Source organism: Equus caballus, chromosome 14, assembly GCF_041296265.1.
Source record: "Equus caballus isolate H_3958 breed thoroughbred chromosome 14, TB-T2T, whole genome shotgun sequence".
Lineage (NCBI taxonomy): Eukaryota > Metazoa > Chordata > Mammalia > Perissodactyla > Equidae > Equus > Equus caballus.
Genome location: NC_091697.1, coordinates 61,377,946 through 61,395,704, shown reverse-complemented (window position 1 = coordinate 61,395,704; position 17,759 = coordinate 61,377,946). Strand labels below are relative to the sequence as shown.

Here is a 17,759-nt window from a genome sequence, read left to right as displayed (position 1 = left end):
AACTTGTATAAAATTGGTATTATTCTTTAATGGTTGGATAGAATTCATCAGTGAAATGATCTGGGCCTTCAGATTTCTTTTCTGGAATTGTTTTAACTATAAATTTAATTCCTTTGGTTGATAAAAGGCTATGCAAACGATCTATTTATTCTTGAATGAGCTTTGGTAAGTTACGTCTATTGAGGGATTTATATATTTCATTAAGTTGTTGCATTTACGGGCAAAAAATGGTAACAATACTGTCTTATCCTTTTAATGTCTTTAGGAGATGCAAAAATTTTCCTCCTTTTATTACTGATATTGGTATTTTGTATTTTCTCTCTTTCATGTGGTTCTTTTTTTTTGATCAGTCAGTCAAGAAGTTTATCAATTTTAATAATCTCTACAAAGATTCAGTTTCTGGCTTCATTGATTTTTCTTTATTTATTTTATTACACTCTCATTGAGTTTTGTTCTTTATTTTATTTTCTGCTTGCTTACAGTTTAATTTGCTCTATTTTAAGGGTCATGTCGTCAAAAAAATTTATCTGACACACATTTTCTTTTTCAAATATAAGCTTCCAATGCTACAAGTTTTAAACACAGTTTTAGTAGCATCTCATAAATTTTGATACTTTGGTTTTTCATTTTCTTTTAGTTGATGTTTTCTAATTTCAATTGTGACTTCCTCTCTGACCTTTGACTTAATTAATAGCTCATTAATGGTCTCTAATTTAATTGTATTATGATCATAGAATACAAATTTTTTTATTTCAATTCTTTGAAATATCTTATAGCTTCTTGTTATGGAAACCATTATCCTTGTATTTCCTGCATCCCTGCACAGTTCAAGCCTCCGAATGAAGAGCATTTTTCAATAACAAACATGCCTTGGAAACTAGAGATAGTGTCTCCCTAAAGATAGAGAACCCTGAAAATGTCCCAGGATTAAAATAGCTTTCACCTTACCCTCCTTAAAGATATGTGTACTTGAAAATAATTGTGTGCTCTGTTGTTTGGTGAATTGTTTTATAAATCTTACTTAGGTAAAATTGGCTGGTAGTATTTTTCAAGCCTTATATATCTTTAGTGACTTGCTCCTGTTTTGTCAATTATTGGGAGAGGAGTATTGAAATCTCCAACTATAGTTGTGGATTTGTCTATCTATATTTTCAATTCCATAAGTTTTTGTTTCATGTATTTTGAAACTCTATTGTTAGATATATACATTTTTAGGATTGCTATGACTTTTTGGTGAATGAATCCTTTTATCACTATGTAATGTACCTCTTTATCCTTAGAAATATTCCGTGTTCTGAAACCTACTTTCTTTGATACAAATATTGTCAGTTCAGTTTTCTTTTGATTAGTGTTTGCACAATATATTTTCCATTGTCTTTTACAATATTTCTGTATACTTGATGGGTGTTTCTTATGGAAAGTATACATATATTTGAGTTATTTTAAAATCCCATCTGACAACCTGTCCTCTAACTGATGTATCTGGACCATTTACATTTAATGTAATTATTTACCTAGTTAAAAGCTACAATCTTGCTAAATAACTTATACTTGTTTCATTATTCTTTTTTTTCTCTACTTGCATTTTATTAATTGAACTTTTTTTGCTTCCACTTTACCTACACTATTGGCTTATTATTTATACCTCTTCTCATTTCTTTTAAAGTGGGTTCCCTAGGGTTTACCATATGCATCTTTAAATAACCAGCCTACCTTCAAGTATAATTACTATGTTTCCCATGTAGTGTAAGAACTTTGCAACAATATATTTCAAATTCCTCCCTCCCATCTTTTGTGTTATCTTCATACTGCATATTACTCTCCCATATGTATCAAACCACAGTATATTGCTACTATTTTTGCTTTATATTATCAATTAACTTTTAGAGCAATTAAACATAAGAGGAAAAGTATTTAATATTCATTTTAACAATTTCCAGAAATCAAATTTCTGTCTGGAATCATGTTCATTTTTTTGGAACTTTAAAAAATTTCCATATGGTGCATTTCTACTGGTAATGGATTCTCTTTTTTCCTGAAAAGTCTATTTCTCCTTCAGTTTCTGAAAAGATATTTTCATGATGTGTAGATTGCTAAGTTTTTTCAGTCTGCCTTGCTTCTGATGAGAGGTCAGCTATAGTTCTTATCTTTGTTCCACTGTAAGTACTTTTTCTTTTTCCTTTAACTGCAAGATTTTCTTTTTATGTCTGAATTTTACCAGATTAAATATGGTTTTTTAAAATATTTTATGCTCTGAGCTTTATGGATCTATGTTTGATGGCTTTTTAAGATAAAATTCTCAACCTTTTCAAATGTTTCTTCTGTTCCGGGTCTCCAACTATTTGTATGTTAGACCATTTGATACTTTCCCACAATTCTTAGATGCTCTGGTTCTGTATTTGCCTCCTACTCATTTTTCTCTTAGTGTTTCAGTTTGGGAATTTGTATTGATTTATCAAGTGCACTCATTTTTCCTCCAGTGTGTCCAATCTACTGATGGGCCTTGTGAAGTCATTCTTTATCTTTGTTATCATGTGTTTTAGATTGTTGGGTCCCAGGGCAGACCACTCCAAAATATCTCACAATAGCATATTGATTATTTTGAATTAAAGTTGCTTAAAAGGCACCAAGGGCATTCTGACCATCCTATGTCTGCTCCCTCCTAAAGCAGGAAATAAACCTCCCAATTGAAAGGTACTCTCCCTGCATCCTTATCGTCAGAGCTGGGGAATTCAGGGCCCACAAGCCTGCATAAACAAACCTCGCTAATTTACCACCTCAAGCCTAAACTCTCCTTAAATTCCTCACTAATTAGGTACTTCAAATCTAAGTTTCTTTGTCCTGTCGATTTTTCAGGAATTCCTCGCTTCTTTATGTAAAAGATGCATATACTACCTACTTTGTTCATTCTCTGAGCATCATTTCTTTACGGTCTCCAATACATACATATTAAACTGGGTTTTTCTGCTTTAATCTAGTCTCCTATCAATTTTATTATAGTCCAGCCAGAAGAACACAAGAAGGGAAGAAACAGGATTTCCTCCACCATGACAATATCTATCCGACTCTTTTTTGTCATTTTCTATTTCTCTAAAATTCCCAACCTGTTCTTATATGTTGTCCATCTTTTCCTTTGGAAACTTTAATATATTGATAATAGTTACTTTCCACTTGGAATATTTGGGCCATGGCTAGTCTGGTTCTGTTGATTGCTGTACCTTTTTACAGAGCTATTGAGTGTTTACTTATTTTTGTTATGATGCTTATTTTCCTCAGAATTTTATTTTTGAACAATCTTTGTGAACTTGAAAGGAAGGGTCTTCTCCAGAGAGAATTTTTATTTGCTCTTCCCAGTGCCCAGGACACTAATGGCTCACAATCATTCTGAATCAAATTCTTGCCTGAGTTTCCTCACAATGAGAATCATTTCAGTTTGGACTTTAAAACAGATTTTGGTTACAAATTGTTAACAGTGATATTTCCCCTTTTCAACTTTGTACCTAGGTTTAAAGAATCAATTTTCTTTGCAATTCCCGAGGCAGTAATAGGATTTCCAGATAACTCCTATAGGCTGCTATAGTCTTTGGTACTTACATTTGTTGGGGAAGAACATGCTATTATACTCTGTTTCAAAGGCAACTACCCTCAGGGTGACTGCAGTCAGCAGTTCTCTAGAGTCCTGCTTTCTTTCTTTTTTTTTCTTTTTCAGACCTGAGAATTTCTTACCCTCATGCTAACTCCTTGATGCATCAAAAAAGATATTTTCTTTATTATGCCAAGGAATATTTACTGTTTTTGATGGAAGTGTTGATTCAGACAACTAGTCCATTAAAATATCAGAAGTGGAATTCATCCTAGTTCTTAAATTTTACAATGATAGTTTTTTAGTTAGTTTTTGGTTTTGCTTTTTTTGTGAGGAAGATTGGCCCTGAGCTAAAACTGGTGCCCATCTTCCTCTATTTTATTTGGGATGCCAACATAGCATGCCTTAATGGGTGGTGCATAGGTCCATGCCCTGGATCTGAACCTGCAAACCCTGGGCCACCAAAGCGGGGTGCGTGAACTTAATCACTGTGCCACCAGGCTTATTTTGATTTTGCTATTCATGTTAGAGTTTTGTAGGGTTAAGCTTAGAGGCTGATTTTTGTCTTGTTAGGAAATCTGCTTGCCATTTTAGGAACGTCTACAAGTAAATACAGTTACTTTTGGTTATGAAGCAAGATTCTAAACTAGTGTCATACAGTTTTATTAAAGTAGTTAGTAAGCAGCATATATTATTTAAAGTTTAAAGTTTTGACGAGAAAATAAAACATACACAAAAGTGGAAATCATAGTATAATGAATCCCCATATACCTGTCACCCAGATTTGACAGCTATCCATTTTTTGCCACTTTTGTTTATTCCACTTTTGCTCTTTACTCTTTACTGAAGTCATTTAAAGCTAATCCCAGCTATCACATCATTTTTTGCTTATGTATTTATATATACCTCTCTAACAGATATGTATATTTTCCTACATAACCAGAATTTTATTACACCTAAAAATATTCCCTTAACACTTTCATATAGTCTAATACTCAAACCTTAGTTAAATTTCCGCAGTATTCTCAATTTTTTTTTCCAGCTGGCTTATTGGAATTAAGACCTAAACAAACTCCACACATTACATTTGATTATTTTTCTTAAGCATCTTTTGTTCTAGAATAGTCCACCTCTCTACTTCCTCTCATTTTCCCCTGCCATTGATTAGTTGCACATTGAATTGTCCCACATTTAGTGATGCTCCAGTTAATCAAGTGACAGCTTGAACTCTCTGTTGTAAATTTTCCATCAGTCTCTTTCCTGTTTCATCAAGGATGACCGTTAGCTAAATTAGGTTTCAATGATTATAAAATGGAGACCTTCTAATTTTATTATTCCTTCCATATTTATTAAGTTCATTTCATTCTTTCCAATGATGTTGAATTAGCATTTAGTTTTGTGGGATTATCATCATGAACTAAGGGTTTTTAACATATTCAGGACGCATTCAATAGTATTCATTTTTCATTAGACACTCAAATTTTTCTGTTCTTGCTTAATGGGAGCTTCCTCATGTTTACTTCTATGTCGTTTTAAAATAACCGACTAGTCTTTGATACCTTCCTTGCTTTATTTTTTGTTTTATCCACTTGACTTATCCACATCTATTTACTCTTCACTATGAAAAATGAAGATATTGGTAAGCTCACATTCTCTCAATGGGGAAGGAAATAGTACCTTTCCCTGGGCATATTCCACTCCCACATAAAGCCAATGACTTCAACCCAACCTCCAAGATTTGCTCTGCTTTGTGTTTTACTTATATTTGGTTTGGGGTGGTAGTTAATTACAGCAGGGCCAGTTCTGGAAACTTTTAGGAAGCCCCAGACATTGATGGTTCTTTTTAGAATAAGGGAGGCTTAGTGCTTGTGTTTTCATCTGTGGACCCAAGTTGTCAACTCTGGGACAACAGAAGTCTCACGTAAGCTCCTGTCACATTTTCTGCAAAACTTCGAGGCTTTTTGGCTGAGATTTTAGTCCCTGTACGACAGATAAACAGATAAGGTAAGACTTGCTCATATTCACTTTTACGAAGGTGGATTAATTCCAACCACCCTTCCTGCACTGGCATGAGGCCCAATTTCCTGTGAGCTCACAGGCGGTATGCCCGATGTTCCAATGAGCAATTCTATGTTAGCTCCAATTACCTTTGACTTTCAATTTCTTCTTTATTTCCGGCACTTAGATATTTTCTTGATTTCAAGCTTGGTGTGGCATTATATTTCGTTTTTGGTGATGCATTATCTATGATCTCCATGTGTCTTTGTAAAGGGTTCCGTTCAGTCTGCCATAATGACAGGAAGTTTTGAGCTTACGAACAAGAGACGAAAACTGAGACATTTAAAAGCCTCCCAAGTATTTTCTGGTAGAGAAAGGTAAAAAAATTGATAAAGTTTTTTTTCTCCCCGCTGAATGTTTCAAAAACTCAAACTCTATCAGGAGAAAAATCAATCTTATAAATTATTTTAGTAAACATAAAATACACTACTTCTAGTTCAAGATGGCAAAGTTAAGGTGTTTTTAGTTTACTCCATTTCAGAAACCAATTAAAATGACACAAATTAAAAAAAAAACAAAACTGTTATCTTCAATGACACTAGCACACAGCCAAAGCCCAATCTAGTAACTAGAAGCAGTCGTAGCCAAGCAGTGAAATTCTGGGCAAACGAAGAAACATGCTTAGGATTATATATATTCTGAAGTGTCTTTAACTTGAAGAACATAGTCAAGAGAACTTTACTTGAAATATAAAAATCTGGAAGCATGAGTAAGCCATGGAATTATTCCATAGTGCGAAGTGCCATGTTTTGTATGTAATTTTATACCCTGAAAACACAGAAAACATCTCATTTATTGTGCCTTAGAATATTTACTAAACTGACCACATATTGTGCTGTAGAATAAACTTCAATCAATTTTATTTCATGAAATGAAAAGTATCTCATTCTCTGAATACAATGCATTAAAATTAGAACTGAAAAAAAAGAAGAAATAATGTTCAACAGATTTTACAAAGAGTTTTAGCAACTGAAAAATTTAAAAAATACCATTTTTATAGAAAATGCGATTGTATCCTTGGCAAACTTAAAATAATAAACTCAAAAAATATTAATTACTAAGAAGAATTTGGAGTAATCAGCCTGGTTACAAGATCAACAACCTCTTATACATTAATTGTAACTAGTCAGAAATCATGTTAGGTAAAACCCCCTATTCACTACAGTAACAAAACAGTAAAATACTGAGAGAGAAATTTAACAATATAAATTAACAGGACTTATGTAATTGAAAACTTTAAAACAGAACGAGAGTTGAATAAATATAATGAGTTCATTGTTCTTACACAGTAAATTGGTCTTCTAGAGATTGCAACTCTCTAAATTATGTAAGTTCAATATTGCGACAATAAAAAGAGGAAAATGATTTTTTGTAACTTAAACTGATTAGAAAATTCAAGAGAAATAAGCACTCAAATAAAATGCCAAAAACAAAAAAAGTATTGAAAACCCACTAGCCTTGCAAGATTTATAATATTTCATAAAATTTCACTATATAAGACAATTTTGTTGCATTTTATGAGAATATAGATAGATCAGCATATAAAAAGAAGAACTTAAACTAGAAAATAAACCAACACTGACGTGGAAAGTTAGTATATGATGATGATGCTGGGAAATCTAGGTAGTTATGTGGGACAAAAGAGAGCTGGAATTTTACCTCAGACATTCTACTGAACACACAACATCCACACTCTCTCTCCTGTTGCATCACAAATTTAAAAGTTAAAAACCAAAACAAAACTGTTCCTTGGAAAATACGACCCATTTTTTCTATCATATTGATGTGGGGAAGCTCCAGACACAAAATTCATACTCCATAAAGAAAAATAAAAAGGATACATTTGACCACATGAAAATGTAAATATTCTCAATGCTAAAAATAGTAGCTAAAATAAAAGTAACACGCTGAGAAAGAGATTTACAACCCCTAACGCAAAGGATGGTTTCTTTGTTAAGGATTTTGTTCATTGTAATTCACATCTTCCCCACATTTCAACATCTCCAGCACGCGGGCGTGGGGAAAGCTTCCTGAAATGGCGTCCCTGCAGGAAAGAGCCGGCTGTGAGAGGGCAGCGGAGGTGGGGTATCAGACTCGACGAGCAGCACTCCTGCGGCTGGAGTCGAGAGCAGGCTGGCTCTGCTTAATTGCAATGTCAGTTTAACAGCCCAGACCTGGTGGCTTTTACTTCTTTGAGGAATGTTTTTAAAGAAATGCTTCAATACCAGCGCTCTTGATGGCGTGGAAGAAGGTTAGCGGGGAAAACCACGGGCGTGGAGGACTCAGTGTTGCAAAGGGACTCTGAAGAGTCAGACACTGAATTAGAGAAATTTGTTTTGCTTTATTTCCTGTCTATATACGTGCAAGAGTGAAACATGACAAAAATATCTGTCTACTGAAGTGTAAAAGGATGATTTTAATATGTTCAAAATGAAAACTATAGGTGATAAGAAAGCACTGTTTCTTACCGGGCAGGGATATTTTCTCCTTCTTCTTACGATTAATGGTGTCTTAGATTTGAAGAAATATAGAATGTAATGGGCTTTGACAAATCTATGAAAGATAAACGATCCGAATTCACATTTAAAGAAATTCAAATGGCACTTAAAAATATGAATAGATGTTAATGTTATTTATAATTTTGAAAATAAAAGTTAAAACAAAAAATGAAATGCTATTTCACCTATCAGATTCACCAAAGACCAAATATAGTGGGGATGAGGATGCGTGTAAACAGACATCCTCATACAGTTTTGGTGGTGGATTAAACTCTTTTCAAAGGAGAAATTGATGTCCTTAAAGGACAATTTGATGATGTCTATCAAAATTAGGAACACAGATTTTGACCAGCAATTCAGTACTTGCAAATTTATCTTATAGATATATTCATACACATGTGCAGATACAGCCATAGAAAGAAGGTCCCTACGTTATTTTCAGTTGTAAAGAACAAAAACAACTTTAGTGTTACTGACTAGTTGAATAAGTGATGAGATAGCCAATCAATGTAATATCAGGTCCCTTACAAGTGAGGCAGATGTTTATGTGCTAACAAAGAAATAGCTCAAAACATTCTCAGCAAAAAGAGACCAGGTTCAGAATAGCACCTATGTATGTATAAAGTATGCCTTCATTTATGGAGAAAACAAACAAACCAAATAAAAACATACACAGAAACACACAAAATTTTAGAAGTATATACCAGTAACAGTGTTATTTTTCAATCAAGATAAGTTCAAAGAAAGAATAGACAAAGGTTATTGATGTGACATTTTGCACTTTTAAGTAAAAAGCCTAAGCAGCTTTGGGTAGTGTATGATGACTCATATCTGTATGATTAAGCTGACATCTGTTTACTTTGAATCTGTTTAACATCTTTTGTTTTCCTGGTGTGTACATCAGGGGAAAAGCAGGCCTGTCCCACCCCATGCCCTTGCAATTCCCCTGCCTAGTTCAGCCAAAGGTGACTGCTATGCTCCGTGCTCACACAGTTTCATAGGTATTTCAGGGATCGTTCAGTTGAAAGGTGCAGTTCTGGTTTTTCGGTTTTGTTTTGTTTGCTGTCTGCATGAGCTGCTCTTTTTGATTGTTAGTTGGAAATATGTCATGGGGTTCCACCCATGAAGATGGATATTTCTGTTCTTTGTCCTACCTGTGCTCCCAAACATGCTGCAGTTAGAGATTACAGGGGAAAGCAATGTTGTCTCTGTGGCTGGAATGTGTCCTTTCTTTCTGGTGATTGTTAGGACAAGCACTATTATTTTTGCTCTTGCCTGGCTTGAATGATTTATGAGTGAACTATTTAATTTTTGGAGCACTTGACATTTTTGACCTCTCATCCATCAACCCTTTGGAATTACTTTGCTTGGGAGATTGAAATACTGCTTCATTCCTCTGCGGATATTTTCAGTTTTCTTTGTCATAGGAAATACTGCCCCGGGTTTGCCCATGAGAGTTATCTGAGAGGTGAGCAGATGGCCTTCAGAGGCAGGCACAACCGGACACTGCCAAGAACGTCTGTGAAGAACAATGTCCCTGTTGAAGTACTTTGCTGTCGTTAATTCCTTACAAAATAATTTTTCTTATTCTTATACATTTCACTTTTGTCATAACAGTAAAACTAACCAAGAAATCTTAGAATTATCTTATCTTCCTTAGAAAAAAATTGTGTTAAAAAAAACAAATAAGTAAAATATTTTGCTATTGTCAATGAATATGTCATTATTATAGCTGGCTTTGTGGTACAATACTAGAAGTTGTCCTGCTTTTATTTCCTTGTTTAGCTAAAAGCATTTCAAAATTTCTACTTACAATGGAAAAAAACCATTTTTTGTTCTAACACTCTGAAATAGATTAACTCCTTCCTTCACAGCATTGATGGTGAATGCAAGATAGTTAAACCTCAGACACCTTTGTAACATTCTAAGAGTGAAATTGGTATATGAATAATATTATCATTAATTAAGGATAATAAGAAATCTTAGTTATCCAGTGCGTAATTAACGAGACAATGCCTTTCATGTCTACATTTGTTTTATTTAACTATAAACTTAAGGGCTTATTAGACTGTCTGTGATCTGACATCTGGACACGTATTTATTGTTTTTCTTCCTAATACTGTCAGGATTGTATCTCTGGCCTTGAGGCTTAACTCAGAAAGAGGATATGACACACTGTAAGAGTTCATCATCATGAGTAGATGCTGGAGTGAAAACAGCTGTTCTCTTTATACTAATTGAGCTAGAGGTCTGGCTTTGTTATTGGGCTGTTCTGAGATGTGCTCCCTGGTGTCCAGAAATAGGTGCCGAATTAATCATCTTGTCGTGAGCAAAACTCTTGGGATAGCGTTCAAAGAACAAAATTCAGAGTTTATTATGCCCAAGAGTTTTCTAAAACAAGAAAATGGAACTGATACCCGACCATCAAGAAAAGATGATTTTTTTTCTTTTATATAATTTATAGTCACCCCTTATGTAAGACATATGAAGGTATTAACATTGTGTTCTCTTCACCTCCTTGTGTCCTTAATGGCAGAAAACCTCTTCCATATTAGGACACTTAAGACAAATCACAACTCTAAAGTTTGAGCCAGCAGAACCCTAGAAGTTATTTCTATCCCCACTCCTGCTCTTCGGAGGATATACTCAAATTGCCCTCAGAATCTTGAGAACATATTTCTTCATTCAACATATATCTGTTGTGTCCCTACTATATACCAGGCAGTCTTTTTTTGCATTGAGAATACAGCAATAAATGAGCCTAAAACTCTGCTTTCAGGAAGTTTATATTCTGGAATTAATTATAGTCTTCCGTATACTCAGGAACTAAGACCCTTTTCCTAGTTGATATTTCTTAGATAAATGCTAATCTATCATTTAAAGATAACTTCTTGAAAAGGCACTCTTACACATTCCTTCTATATTTTACTCCATGATCTCTTAACATGTCTCTTAATTTTTAGAAAGTTCAGGCTTTATCATATTTTACCCCATATCTCTTAACGTGTCTCTTAACTTTTAGAAAAGTCTCTTCACTTTTAGAAAGAAAAATCTCCCTAAGTCCCAACAATTTTTATTTACTCTATGCTTAAGTGGAGAATTGCTGGTTCACGACCTCTATAAAAATGATTCTTACACTGGAGATCTTGCTAAAACATAGATCGTGATTCAATGCATCTGGAGTGGGGCCCAAGATTACTCTGCATTTCTAGCAGGCCTCCAGGTCATGCCGGTGCTGCCAGGCCAGGGAGTACTCTGAGTAGCAAGGCTCTCTATAGCAGCCGTACGGATTAAATGTACTTCAGTTCCCCCTACGACTCATTTACACGATTCTCGAGACTTTATTGTTTACTTCATTCTTCACAGTAAAAATTGTCAAACATGACTCTCCAAGACAGGTAGTGGTTATTTATAATGTGCCCACCACACAGCAGAGACTGTAAAAATCTTTATGGTTAAGATTATGGTCATTCAACATGTCATTCTACACATTTGCGGTATAACAACTAGCAGATTATATAACATAGTAGTTAAAAGTTTGGGATTTAGAATCAAAACCTCCTATTAACCATGTAACGTTAAGCAAGTTTATCTCTCTAAATCTGTTTCTTCATCTGTAAAGTGAGGATGACTGATATTACTTGCCACATAGGGTTATTACGAAGATTAAATGAGGTGATGCATATAAAAATCTCACATAATTTTTGGAACGTACTGTGTGGTCAATAAATGCTAGCTTTCCCATTGTTATAATATGCAAGGGCTGTAGAGGACGAAAAATAAGGAAGACTTTTATCCTATCCTCAGAGAAGACACAACTGGGCATGCAGATAAAATGTATACATTAATAACTAGTTCAAGGTGGGAAGATTTGTAAAGAACAAAAAGTGCAATTGGAGTCAGAAGAGGAAGTGATTAGTTTCACTTTGGGAACATGAAAGCTGACCCTCATTGAGAGCTGACTATGCATCAATCAGTCAGTGTTCTAGTGCTTTACCTATACTAGTTTATTTAAACCTCACTGCAGCCTGTAGTGGGTTAAACCTTCAACCTCCACTTAACAGAGGAGGAAACAGCAGTAGAAAAAGGTTAATTTGCCCAAAACCAGAAAGTAGTTGATCTAGCTGTCAAATTCAGTCTGATTTCAGAATCTACCTGTTAACCACTGTTCTATTCTGATCTAAAAAAACATAAAGCTGAAGGCAATTTTTGAGCCAGGTCTTAACAACCAGGCAATCTCAAGATTAGGATGGGAAAAGGAAATGATGGAGAAAGGAATTACAAGTACTAGAAATAGGGTGGGCAAAGGCATAGACTGGAAAATGAGAGCAAGTAGGGAAATTGGGAGTATCTAGATTTATTGGGTACAAATTAATAGGAGAATTGAATGAATGGGCCAAATAACTTGTATTCTCTGAGCTTTTATTAATATGACATTAATCTCCAAGGATTAAAGACTGTTTTAGGACTTCTTGGGTTCCCACTGATGATGTTCTTTAGAAAAGACAACCTTGGTGCAAAAGACCACAAAAGCCTAGCAGTTGACATATATTTAGGAGAAATGTGTTCCCTAAGCACTGAAAGACCTGCATTTTTTCTGTTAGATTTGGGTGAAATGTGTGTTGTTTTTCCTTCCAGTTCTTAAGAATGGTTTATTCATGCATATGTACTTTCATCATCAAATGCTGCTGTAAGAGGAATAAATAATACTTGCAGGACTTCAGCGGGTATTTTCTTAGTTTTACCATTGGGATTATTTTGTTCCCTCACTCAGCAACTAGAGATTTGCTTGGCTAGGCGCTATCCAATCTGTCTGGTTTATTATCTTGGAACTTCAGAAGCAGCATAGCTGGCCAATTGCTTCCCCGTTTTCCCACTCCTCAAACTCCCCTCGCCCCTCCCTCATCCTCCCTCTGTCATTCCCCTCCTCTCACTCAACGGGCATACAGACAAGATTCTAGAGACTTGCATATGTTTCTAGCTCAACCATTCAATATCTGAACAACATTGAAAGAACAGTTTATATTCTCTGGGTCTATCGCAGTGTAGGGGTAATGACTTTAAACCATACCAAGATATTTGGAGGTAACCCATGAGAAGTACTTTACATTTCTCAGAACATTTTTTGCAGTTTTTGGTGTTATTTTATTGCCAATACTTGTGATCATTTTTTTCCTTTATAGATGTTGGTATGTCCTAGGAAAGACAGCAGATAAATACCCTAGGTTATTCTAGTTTTATGTAGGACAGTCAAGCCTCTGAGCATTTATCAACTGAAACATTTAATCTTAGAAGACTTGAATCTGGAGAAGGCTCATGTCTTACCTGTGTTGTTTTTGCAATTGTATTTCGTGATATATGTAGCTTGTTGTTGTTGTTGCTGTTATTTTTTGTTTATTTGGGGCTTTTTGAGCAAGGTTTGCCCTGAGCTAACATTTGCTGCCAATCTTCCTCTTTTTTCTGAGAAAGACTGGCCCTGAGCTAAGATTCCTGCCCATCTTCCTCCACCCCATATGTGGACGCCTGCCACAGCCTGGCTTGACGAGCTGTGCGTAGGTCTGCACCGGGGATCCAAACTGGCAAACCCCAGGCCGCTGAAGCAGAACATGCGAACTTAACCACTGTGCCATCAGGCCGGCCCCTGTAGCTTTCTCTTTGCCAGAGGTAAGAGGCATATCTTGGAACTCATTTAAGCAGAACAATGAGTTGAGTTTCATCCACCCTTACTTCCCTCATCCCTCATTTTGGCCATTTTCCACTTTAGAAGAAAATAGGAAATGTAAAGAGATAGAAGCTAAAATATCAGCTGTATTTTCAAATGGCATCATCGTAGGGTGAATAATGGCCCCCAAACATGTCTACATGCTAATCTGCAGAATCTGTAACTATGTTACTTTATACGGTAAAGGAGACTTAACAGATGTTAGTTAAGTATCTTGAGATGAGTGGATTATCCTGGATTATCCAGGTGATTGCAATGTAGTCACAAAGGTCTTTGTAAGAGAGGAAACAGGAGATTTAAAGTAAGAGAAGACGTGATGATGGAAGCAAAGGTTGGAGTGATGTGGGGCCATGAACTAAAGAATGTGGGCAGCCTCTACAAGCTGGAAAAGTCAAGGAAAAAGATTCTCCCTTTAGAGCTTCTAGAAGGAATGCTCGTGTTGACACCTTGATGTTAGACTGATTTTGGACTTCGGACCTGCAGAACTATAAGATGATAAATTTGTGTTGTTTTAAGCCACTGAGTTTGTGGTAATTTGCTAGAGCAGCAATAGGAAACTAATATAGCTATTACTGGATACATTCTGGGCTCAGTGCACACTTAAACTGAATTGGTAAGTTTCTACACCTGTATTATTATGCAAAGATTATTGTTCAGGATGGTGATAAATGTAAAGAATGTTAAAAGTTTTTGTTATATTTGATCCACTAAAATCATCAGGAATATGTAATTATATGCTCTATTAATGTTTCAATAGAAACCGTCAGTGGAATAGAAAATTGTAGTAACTGGAACACTCTCTCAGAATTCAATATATAATTGAAATTTATACTGACAAAGTGGTATCTGTTTTTTTCTTCATATTTTAATTATCAGATTCTTGTCATGTGATCCAAATTTTTTTCTCATATCAGCCCTGATGTTAGCCAGTAACAGAGGTTAAAAATATCAGTGTTTAAAAAATATAGGAATGATAGTCATTGAGATTATGAAGGAAATGCTCAAGCTCTGTGGCGAGATTGCACTTTAAATTTCTTCCGTCGTGACTCCCTGTTTTAATTACAGAAACATTTCGTGCGTTCTGGACTTGGATATCAATGAAGTAACACAGTGAACACCTTGAAAAGAGTTTTAAAGTGCTCAGTCAAACTTGCCATGTTAGTGCTGCTAAGTCATTAATTTGAGGGCTTCAGAGCTCCTATCTGCATTAGGTGAGCTAAGGTGACTTATTCCAGTTACTTTTAATTCAAGTGCAATTTGGGCACAAATGTATACATATTAAGAGAGCCTTATAAAGAGTGCCCCCACATTGACCAAACACAGTTGTTGTTGGAATAACTTGTATACTCAGGTATCATACAAGTATTTAAATAAAACATGCTATTGTGCATTATTAACTTAATAATTTGGGAAGAGGAACAGGAGCGCAAATTTCTGTCTCTGAGTATGTTGTCCCATAGGAGTAGTGAACTGGTAAATTACATAAATAATTTTTTAATACTTTATACTTACAGTGTAGTGATATTTGATCCTTTGAAGTGGCTGGAATGAGTTTAAAGAAATTTAGCTGGTTTTTTATTTTAAGGGCATACTTTGAGTTATTAATGAGATAACTAGCCTCCTAACTCCTCATTTAAGATTCTTAATACTAAGCTGTTTTCTAATAAGATATGGTCCATTAATAATATAACTGTGGGTCTTGGTTTAACTAAGTCAGGCCTGTTAACACCTGTTATCCCACCACAATTATTAATAGTTCCTTCTTTCAGTCTCCTTAATTTAGATGGAAAATTACCTAGTTACCCTACCCATAAGCAATTCAGACAACTCTAATAAGCTAGAATTTGGTTCTATAATTCAACACGTTTAAAAATTTAATTCCTTTGTGTAGAAAATATATCTTTGCTTGTGCAGAGCTTTCATAAGAGAATAACTTGTAGGAGATAATCTATTTTTTTCTTGGCCAGTCTCATGAATTTATTTTTCCAGATGAACTTCATTTTTAATTTCTTAAGACTCTGTACACAGTACAAAACTGCCCCTCCAACCCAAGATTGGTGCTCAAATTTGTATTGCAGTGTATTTTTCTCTCCACATGGAAAGAATCGACATCCTTATACTCTTCTCATTTGGGTACCTTATTTGCTACCAGAGGTCCTGTTTTGTGTCCTTTGGTAAAGCTTTATAAATTTTTTTTAAAAATGGACTTCGTTCACTTCCTGTTGATTTTATTTCTAGCAACTTTATAATTTTTGTTGCTACTGTGAATAATATTTTTCCTCCCCTGTATTTTCTAAGTAGTTATTGCTAGTATAAAGGAATGTTATTGATTTTCCTTGTTGCTGACTACATAGCCTGTCTCTGACCATGTTTTGGAATTCTTGTTAGTTACAACAGTTCCCACTCGAGTTCCTCAGGTTTTCTAGGTTTGTAGTCAAATCATCTGCAAACTATGGTGATTTTATTTCTTGTTTTTCTAATTGTTGTTGCTGCTTTTTCTGACTTCATTGTAGTGATTAGAACCTCCAAATACTCTTTGATGATGGTGGTGGACTTTTGGATATTCCTTTTATTTGGTTAATCCTTTGAATCTGAGAATTCAAGAGATTCTTCAAGTCAGGAAAATTCCTTTTGTTTCTTTAAACATCATTTCTCCTAGTTTTTACTTTCTTTCTTTCTGGAACTCATATCTATGTCTCCTGGCCACCCATCTTCCATCTCTATCTTCTACATTTTCCATTTCTTATGTTTTAGGTTTGGTTTCCTAGAAGCTGAGCTTGAGAGGAGGACTCTTGCACAGGCACTTATTGAGGGAGTGTTTTCAAGAGAGATCTTAAGGGAGTGAGCTGAGCTGAATAAGACAGGGAAGCTCGGCCAAGATAGGGCTGCAACTGAAGCCTGGCCTTGTCCTAATACCCTGGGGAGCTCTGATGTATGAATGGTACCACAGAGTCACTCTGAAGCAAGAGGGCCAGCTTACGTACGCCTTTGTCAGGAAGTTCCCCTCTGAGAGCCATGCCTGAGGGAGCTATCACTCAGGCCAAAGTGAAATCACAGGAGAAGGGTGAGCTGTGAATTGTTAGCAGCTAACACCTGCAGCAGCTGGAGAATGGGTACCTCAGCCCAACCAGATAAGTCACCAAAAGAATCTACTAAATATTTGATGTTTAAGAATAATTTCTCAAATAATTTCTCTGAAAAATTAGTACAACAACAAACAAAATTCCCACCTTCCAAGCAATGTTACTAACAAGTATTTGAAAAAAATTTCTGGGTTTTTTTTGAAAAAAACATTAAATCTTCAAAATCTTCTATTCTTTGCAGAATTTCCTTTGGTTTCTTCTAGTGTTCTTTAAGATTTCTCTCTTTGACATTTATGGTCTCTAGTTGTTCTGCTTCACTTTCATCAGGAGAATATTTTCCTGGTCTTAAAGTTAATTTCTTAATAATTTTGTTGTAGTTGTGAAGCACAAAAGTGGGAGCTTATTTCTTCATCCTGAGCATTGGTTAAAGCTTGCGTCGTAGTAGAAACCCAGTGATCTTAAAGTCGTCTTACCTAAACTTCTGTCCAATGTCCAAAAGGGCTAGTCATTTTTAATCATAGAATTTCTAGGGAGCAAATTTCTTGATGAAGTCCCTTTAGACTTCTAGTATCAGGAAGAATTGTTTGAGAATTCTCTTGTGTTTATTATAAAAGTACTACTTATTATAAAACTATTGCTCAATTAAGCTTCCTTGTTGATATTAAAAATATAAAACAAAACGGAAAACAACAAAATTGTTTTACCCTTGGTTTGGAACTATGTGTATACAGGAAAAATGTAATGTTTTGCTTAGGATGGTAGTATCGACTGAAGGGTAACTTCATCCAAATACTCAAATTTCACGTAAGTCTTCC

At 35.1% G+C, this 17,759-nt stretch overlaps 1 long non-coding RNA gene across 1 annotated transcript in view; it reads left to right on the top strand.

Annotated features, from left to right (window-relative positions):
* Positions 1-7,666: 7,666 nt before the first annotated feature.
* The window catches only part of LOC138917297 (uncharacterized), a 91,390-nt gene continuing 81,297 nt past the window's right edge, over positions 7,667-17,759 (top strand). Inside the window, exon 1 of the long non-coding RNA XR_011425084.1 lies at positions 7,667-7,892. This is a non-coding gene — a long non-coding RNA (uncharacterized lncRNA). The remainder of the gene's footprint in view (positions 7,893-17,759) is intronic.